Genomic DNA, 9524 nt, shown 5'->3' on the forward strand with positions numbered 1-9524 from the left:
TGTTAAAGAATTTCTGTGACGATATGAGTGTTCAGGTCAATAAAGATAAGACTAAAATCATGGTTTTTAAACATGGCGGTTGCCTATCACGTCATGAAAAATGGAATTTTGACGGTACCCCAATTGCAATTGTTTAAAGTTTCTCATATATAGGAACTACATTCAGTTCTAACCTCTCTTTTTCAAAGATGGCAAGTGAACAAGCAACGAAAGGCAAACGTGTACTCATTCAACTCATTCACACATTATCGAAAATATATAACTATGGTCAGTTACCTAGACGTGTTTTCTTTAACATTTTTGACAATACAATAAGCCCAATTTTATTGTATGGTTCGGAAGTTTTGGGCGTTCACCGCCAAACCTCAATAGAACTGATACATAACTATGCATGTATGTCGTAGCATAATGTCACAATTTCGCACATCAGCACTTGACCATGAAATTGAACGTGGTCGATACAGTTGGGTAGAGAAGCATTTCAGAATATGTAAATTAGGTCAAGTTGAGGTAGAAGATTAGTACCATTTCTTATTAAAATGTTCTAGACTTTCAAACATTTGAATACAAATTATTCCTAAAATTTGTTTTATGACAAACAATGTATTCAATGATTATTTATTCTGATGAGTAGCAGAAACCACTCATTAATTAAAAATGTTGCTATGTATATTTATTATGCTCAATTTGAAAGAAAACGTATACTTTAACAACTTTAGATATATTTTCTGTATATAAAAAGTATTCATATCACTATATATGCTCTTAAATCACAGAAATCATTGTATTATATGTATTTATGTCATTTGTTGATCTTGGGCCGTTGGCCATATGTCAATGAACTTTTTGTCATTGTCATTGTAAGATTAAATATAAGGGCATGCAAGTATTGAACACAACTGAATATTTAGAATATTTTGGCCAAACTCGGGTGTTACAAACGTGAAACAACACCAGGAGTCAAAAGCGTCTAACCTGCAGGAGCTAAGAGATGCACAGACTTAAATAATTCGAACACATTAAACCATGTAGTCGCCTCTAACGATAACACGAATAGAAACGGTGGCTGCACTTCTGAAACCTTAACTCTTAAAGGGAACCCCTCAACAACAAGAATTTAAATTATGTTTATAAATGATTAATACATAGAAATTATAAATTTACAAAAAATGATTTTACTATATGTTTAGGTAATAAGTAAATACATTTGATTTATTGAATAAAACTATAATTCAAAAAAGGAAGTATGAAAACAAAATTAGATCTGCTTTAAAAAAAAGTCAGAGATTGCGATCATACAAACTTAAACTATAGCGCTTATCTGTTATATAGAAACAAAGTGATTGCAGACTCGGTACATGAGGGATAATGAATAAGTGCAACATACTTCATGCCCATAGCACTGGCTTGAACGGTACTCAATGCTCAACACTTAATAGTGCTGGCATTAATGATCCCGAAGGACCAGAAATATATAACAACACTGAAGTGAAGTACGGGGCATTTTTTACAGCTGCTACACGGCACTTGACACTTGCACTGCAATTTTCATGTTACTTTGCTGTGATTAATGCTTCCGAGGGTCACTTTGTTTCCAGACGTTTTTACTCTTTGCTCATACAATCTTTATTTATTGACTGATGCTTTAAATATTTGCTACGTTAGATACATTAGGTGGTTCTCTACGTTGAGAACAATGTACCATTGCAAAAAATAGGTTTTTTACACTTTTGCGTATATAGCTTTAATATACCGACATTCTTTATCATATTCAGTAGGAATATATAACATAAGTTACCGTATAATAAGTATAATAATGTTTAATAACATGTTTCCAATTCCATTTCCATTTTTTTCTTTAAAGGGAGACACAGACAAAATTTTCAATTCTTCGTTTTGAGTTCTTCATTCATCTTTCTGTAAATGTCCTCAAAATAAATAAACTAGGCAGTCTTAAGAACAAAACTTTTCTCCTTATAAAGAATAAAATGCTGGTTTCCTAACTTGATCCGCGTGGGTCAGGGTAGAGCGTTAAGAGTTCACATAAATTGCCACAGTGAACTATGGAAACGTAAAAGAACATATCAAATGAATGACTTAGTCTTGTTTCAATGATTCAATATCCACAAAATCTGTTATTGTAACTTCCAGGGTTTGTTTAAGTCACATGGCTTGATTAAAAAAAACTTGGTGATTATGTCGGCGGTAAATTTCGTTCAATACGTCTAGATATATTTACGCTTCAAACCCAAAATAAATAGAATTTAAACAGAATTTCATGCTAGGACTTTAGAAAATGTCATTTTAGCGTTATTTGAGTACATTACTCATTTTGATATTTTTGTCATTTATTTGCCTGAGTATCCCTTTAAGCATATATCCAACACAAAAAGCTAACATTATTTTTCAACAATTCAACGAATTATGCACTTTATAGATAATTGTATATACATATTGTTTAGACAACAATAGATGTTCAGACAACAATAGATAAACAGTAAAACAACAACAACAAAAACAACAATTTATTTCAGCATTAAGTAATATACATTTACTTCTAGCCTACAATAATATAATAATGTGTAGTGATAGGTCATATAAAGAATACATAAGTGTTATTATTTAAACAAAGGAGCTTTTGGTTAGTTACACGAGATTCTTGGTTCATTTTAAATAGATGATTACTACTGTTCTAATTCTGTTCTCCGTTTGTTAGTAAATTATAGATATTTAGATAAATTGATAATTTCTTTCTTGTTTTGAGACATCATTAACTTATCAAATTTTTGCAAAACAGTGATCAACGGACAATTTTTGGCACTATAGTTCAAATAGTACAAACAAGCATATAACACCTACTTTACAAACATTCAACGTTTTATCAACTACTCAATTAACAAACAATAGCCAAACTTGGCAAAGGATGAAACAATTCTTTTATAATTATTTTCTTATATATCAATTATTTTGGTATATGAAATCAAACATTCTCACTTAACTGGACAACATTAAATGTAAATTTATAGTGAATAAATTCTGAACAGTATGGAAATTAACGTAATTGAGACATCCTTACCTGTGCTATATCCACACAAAGAGGCATAACATTACTTTTCAAAAATTGAATTATCGACTTAGAAACGTAAAATTATTGTTTTAGTATAACAATTAAACGGGAAAATATACAGGAGTGTCAACTGACAAACAATAATTAAAAAACTTTTTAGCAAAGGTTCTTTTCAATTCATGGAGAAAAAAAAGAGAAAACAAGTTTTCACAAGGAATCGTTTTAATCTGGAGAAGGACTTCATTTGGAAAGAGAAATCCAATTACAAAGTGGTAAATTCTCCTCTTTGTTGTAGCAGAAAATAAGATTTTACATAGAATCGAAGGACATTTTAAAGTGCTTTTCAATCTATCTTAACACGACATCTCTATAACACGACATCTCTATAATTCGTAATGACCTCTAGCAACAGTGATTTGGACAACATTTCCATGGGTTTTGGGGAAAAGGTAGCGTTCATATCGTTCTTGACACTTGTCAATCGCTTGGCAATGCATAGTGGTTCTTCAAAAGTTATTCTGTGAAAACCAGTAATTCACTTAAAATTGCTTTAAAGGAAGTATAACTATTAGGGATGAATTGATTTGATTACAGCGAAAATCGAACTTTACCTGAATTCTGATATAACATACTTATATTCTAAATATAAACACGGTCACTGAATTCTTTCAAAAGTTATGCAGTGAAAACCAATCGTCTACGGACTGACAGAGGGATTAACGTTATCCCTGAGTTGACGTTTTGAGGTTATTTCTTCAATCTCTTAAACCCCCTTAGTTACCAATTTACACCATATACGCAGCATTTTCCGATAACCAAAGCGAAACCATATTACGTCCCGAAGGTCTTTTGGCGTATGAAAATCGGCTTCCAGGGGCACATTTACGTCAGTGAGGCTATAGTGTCCTTATGGACGGCAAAGATCACAGATAAATAAATCGGGCTATATTCTCTGTGCAACTAGTCATACTCTTAAATGTTCAAAGGTTCCAGTCTATATGGCATGCAAGTAACACGTTATTTTGTTCAATGTTTATCAGACAGGCGACATAAAAAGAACAAAATTGACCATCAGTATGTTCCTCAGAGAATATTTACTTATTCTTTGATTGTGGTTGCATGTCTGATGATAATATATATATAGAACACATAATTTCTTAAGGGACATTCTTTGTGAGTAAATTTAAAACGTGATTGCCTGGGTAATTAGGTTAACTGTATTATTTTTCTCACAGCTAAGGGTAATGATTCGAAATTCTTCATGTATTACACTTTCCTATTGAGATTTTGTTCTATAAATGAGATTACGAAGTTCAAATGGTCACATCGTAAAATAATTTCAGATTTGAGACTGTGCCAAATATAGACAAATATTCGTCTTCATACGGTATTTTTGATGAACGGCTATTCTCAGAAGGTTCGATCATATTAATTAATCAAACTAATTATAGTGTTATAAACATATCTGTTGCCATATTATTATGTATTGACTTCAAAGAGCAGTTAGCTATGAAACCACAATAAAGCAGATGAGGCCATAATTTCTATATAAAACAAATTCAGGTAAGTCTTTATTTCAGTGTGCTATAAAAGTTTAATTTATGCATTGACAAAACCTCGGCCTCATTCGTTTAGATATTAATCTGTTTAGACGAAGACGACTTTATGTTAGAACATCATTGTTTGCTTACTTAACGTATCTTAAAAGTTTAAAATGTTGTCATTGATACGCATTCCTAAAAACAAATGTTAATGATAAGAGGTTTAGAGAATTATTTGAACATCATCGTAAACATTGTGTCAAACTTTTATCCTGAAAACAAAAAAAAATTAATAATTAAAGTGCATGAGGTTATATCTGTTGTCTGAAATTTACAAAATCAGTGTTTGAAGTTTAAAGGATAATTCAAATATACTCGTTTTGAAGAAATATATTATTTGTATATTTCCTTGAGAGCGTATCCAAAAAAAACATTGCTAAACGGTTTAAATCCTTTTTAAGATAGTAGCAAAATATTTTGTTCTGGAACATTTTATTTTGTTTCATGCAATATTTATGTGAAATAGATAAGAGATACATTTTATGTTACAACATTTACGATAATTCTTCATAAGAATATGGAAACAACATGATTATACCGGTTAGATATTTCATCAAAATATTTCATTAGATATAGCTTTATTCTTTTAAAATTAATCTTTGATATAAAGTGTTGAATTGCAATATTTAAATGCACTGGGAATATATGTATTGAATTAATTCTCCTATCATAGAGGCATTATATAATTTCTTCATTCAACTGGATAATTATGTATCTACAATATGTTGATAAATTTCATCGTGTCTGCAAATAAAGGTGTACAGTTTGCCAAAGGAAGATATTCATAAGGGTTACACTTGTATACGCGGATTTTGATAAAGGTCTAGTGTTAAATAGATCAAGTATAAATCGGATAAATTTTTGATAACTATTATTGGATAATTGTATTGTAAATACATTCCTTTAAAATTTACATTGCTAACGGTAGATGATACCAAAAAGTTGATTTAATAGAAAGATTAAATATAACAAGTAGAAGTGTAATATAACTTGATTTACATTTGTAAGTTTAGTAAATACGTAAGTGATATCAACATATTAAGCCCATTTTGTATTGCGTCCTTACATTAATAATATCAAGAGTTTCTCCTGCCTTCATTTACATAATAGGGTATCAAAGAAACCTTCCTGCTAACACCAGACTATGATTATGAAGTGTGTTTAAACGAATGATAAATATGAAAAGAAGCAGTCTCAAAAAATATTTTAACTATTTCAGATGTTTTGCAGTAAAAGAAAGACCAGACATGTTTATAGCCTCTCCAGTAGATCTCTATGAAAATACTTATTTCTTAAAAGTAGTACATGTATTTCCATGTCAGAACAAACCCATGGAATATACAAATTATAAAGCCACGAGAGATATTTCTTTAAATAATTATATACAAGTTATTCCAATCAACTCAAATAATAAGCTATTGATAAGTATTTATTTTAATGAAAACTGACTGAAAGTTGAAAGCTCAATGGATTCACTTGTTCTATTATCGTACCCATTTAACTAAGGTTCCGTAAATAAAGATTGTTATTAAAAACTCGATTACAAAAAAAGGAAACAAGTGTCAAGTTATTGCCATAAACTGTTAAGTCAGAAATGATGTGTTTTAAGACTATTAAATGATAAAGTTGACCTAATCATACAAAAATATTCATGAAATAAAATCAACATTTTTATACAGATTTTTTTTCTCTGTTATTTAGATATGGGTGCACTTCTTAAAATTACCTTATGATAGAACTACTCGGTGTAATGTGCGAAATGAGTAATAATGCGGTTTGCGTTAGAATAAATTAACTTATTGTATCATCCTGTCAGTCTATACATCACTTATATTCAGGTGTGATTATTAAAATGTGGCTATGACGTAATAGCTTAGACATTCAATCATCATAGCTTGGAAAAAAACACAATACTTGTCTCTTTAATTATACCTGTAAATATTCTCTCGTAATATTTATGGTTGTAAAGATCGAATGGAACCATTACGTCAATAAATATCCATTTCAAAAACAAAAATTGTTTACCACAATCTTATAAATCAAGTTTAACGGACGGATATTAACTGTCATTTACATTGTTTATCGCGCACTACTGAAGAATACATCTCCAGTTAATAAATATCCAGAAGCCGCAGTATTTTCTAGGAATGATTTGCATATTAATGGTTTCTTCCTGGAGCTCTTTAACAAATAATTTGCAAGCAGATCAAATGAGAACATTTTCAGTACTTTCAGTTGTCTTGAGGGTAGTAAAGTAATTAAGCGTACAGTGCGGATAACGGTTTTAACAATAGTCAGGAAATGATAACGAACTTACGTTGCTTTTCATGTAATGCCACAAAAATGACAAACTGAGCTTGCATAACCGCCATATGAGCAGGTGAATATGCATTTTTAAATCCTTTCCAGTCTAGTAGTGTTTTATAATTGTCCATTAATAAAAATGTCCTGAACATTGCATTTTGTTCACTTTTATAATTACCAGAACAAAACTCGACAAGTGACTTAAACATCGTAGCCGGCATAGGCTTTCCGGAATCCGACAAGGCAGACATGCATGGCAATGTTTGTCAATGTTTCTGTACTTTTAACTGTCCTAGAAGATATATGCATGCAATCGGTTGAAATTGGAGGCAAAATTTGCATAGTGCATAATTGTTTTTTTTTTTGGTACTTAAACAGAAAACCATTCAAATTTTTCTTTGACAAAATAAAATGAGAAAGTGAAACTTTACCGTCTAAATATCAATGAATTAAATGTTTACTAGAACCACTATGATAACTGTGGCAAACTTAATCTGCCAAAATGCGTTGGTATTTATAATATAATGAACCCACATCTCATCTCCAGTGATAATGCGGTTCAAAATCTTATCTCCTTCACGATTAAAACGACTTAAATATTCTTTTGCATTGGTTACTCTGGTTGCCTTTTGATCTGCGGACAGCTGTCTAGGCACCCACCTGGCACTTACCTTGCTCATGCCTAGGTGTTCGTGTAAAATCTTGTGTGCCGATGCCTTACCAATGCTGAACTTGTTGGCTACCTCCTCCAAAGTTACTCGACGATTTTTGTTGACAAAAGCTTCAACATTTGCTACCATTGTTGGTGTCACCGTCTCAGCTGGCCGCCCACTCCTAGGCCTGTCACAAACACTTGTTCTGCCTTCACGAAACTGAGAAACCAAGTTGTAGAAGGTTGAACGTGATACACATTTATCAGAAATTTTTTCTTAGCCTCTGAAAGCTGTGACAGGGCTTTTCACCTTCTGCAACCAGAAACTTTATTACAGAGCGTTGTTACTCTAACAAAGAGTCCATAATAGACGAAACACCTATCATATATCAGAGAGCAAAATACTGTGTATACACAACTATCATTGAAAATAAACTGACCACGTTATTGGCGAATGAATGTAGTTTTCACCAATATATAATGTGTGTATATAGCTGCACGTGGAAAGAGAGGAGCATGAAAAGTCCGGATATTTTCTGACCGTCCCTCGTAGCCAACAACATGTATATTCTATCTTCTATTTCTATTTTTTTATTTTGACAATTTACATGTATTTATACATACAACATATTTGTTCTATTTGACCAGCTATTACATCTAAAAATATTGTACAAAAAGTTATGAAACAAACCTACAAATCGTTAATTCTTCATATACCTTGATGAACAAGGAAGAAAAAAGATAATCCCTTATTATTTCACACCTAAAATACAACCAATTTCAGCCTTTAAACCACTGAATGCTCCAAAAGAATTCAATTTAGCCCGGTGTCATTGACAAAGACCAAAAGATCCTTATCAAATGCATATTAAACCCCATATAGCCTGTTTTTCATTTACAAAGTCCAAAACATCTATATCAAAAGCATATCTTATTCCACTAAGCCTCGAAATTTAAATCCATTCCTTATTGTACTTACAGTAACAATGTTATGATAAAATGTCCAAAAAAGTAGAAAATGAGCTAATTATACATTTTGTTGATAACAATACAGATTCTACTACACTTTTACACTGCTGAAAAATCTGTATCAGACGCTGCTAGCGCCTCATCCAATTTTGGTTTCACAGCTGTGTACTCATCCAACAAAATTCAGTATTGTACCCAAAAATGCATAATAATTTCTCATTTTTACCAGTAATATAGATAAGGACCCATATATTCTGGGTCAAGGTAATTTTTAAGGCCGAGATAAATTATGCATTTGATATGTGTAACATGGTTCCCTCATTTTGGGACATTTCTTTTTAGAGTTTTACTTACACGTGTCACCCTTGGTTGCTCCTGACTGTTTTTCATTTAAAATACATTGTACAGTCTATCTTCTCCATTTCGCCCCTATATAATATATGATAAGCAAGATCAACAAGGAAAGGCGGCGTTCAATGAACGCAACCCCCATATATGACCCAGCAACAAGAACCAATGGCAAGGAGCCCAGGCGGACCCCAAACAAAAACAGGGCCTTTAAGTGGAAATTATGTAGTCCAGAACTGGCGATATTCTCTGCGGTGCGTATTTTCATGGTCCCATTATAAAAAAGAAAGCAAACTTGGCAAGTTTTTTTCTGTCATTGGTTCCTCGAAATGTCAACATTAGTATATCTCTAGGAGGAGAGTTTTTTTGGCAGTAAACACTTCTCATTTTCTCATGTTTATTGCACTACTAACTAGAATTGCTAAACACTTTACACCATGTTCTGCATAATGAGAATCATACTCTATACCGAGTACATTCCTGACAAGATCCTCTTGTCTATAACTTTCTAGATATTTGATGACATTTTAAAACCCTGTTATAGAATCAGCAAGAGCTGGAACAACAGACTCGTCAAAAAGCC

At 31.9% G+C, this 9524-nt stretch overlaps 1 long non-coding RNA gene across 1 annotated transcript in view; it reads right to left on the reverse strand.

Annotated features, from left to right (window-relative positions):
* Window positions 1-8170, reverse strand: part of LOC132754791 (uncharacterized) — a 39832-nt gene extending 31662 nt beyond the window's left edge. Inside the window, exon 1 of the long non-coding RNA XR_009629127.1 lies at window positions 7935-8170. This is a non-coding gene — a long non-coding RNA (uncharacterized LOC132754791). The remainder of the gene's footprint in view (window positions 1-7934) is intronic.
* Window positions 8171-9524: the final 1354 nt, after the last annotated feature.

This window comes from Ruditapes philippinarum, unplaced genomic scaffold (assembly GCF_026571515.1).
Source record: "Ruditapes philippinarum isolate M1 unplaced genomic scaffold, ASM2657151v2 ctg2535_1_1_1_1, whole genome shotgun sequence".
Lineage (NCBI taxonomy): Eukaryota > Metazoa > Mollusca > Bivalvia > Venerida > Veneridae > Ruditapes > Ruditapes philippinarum.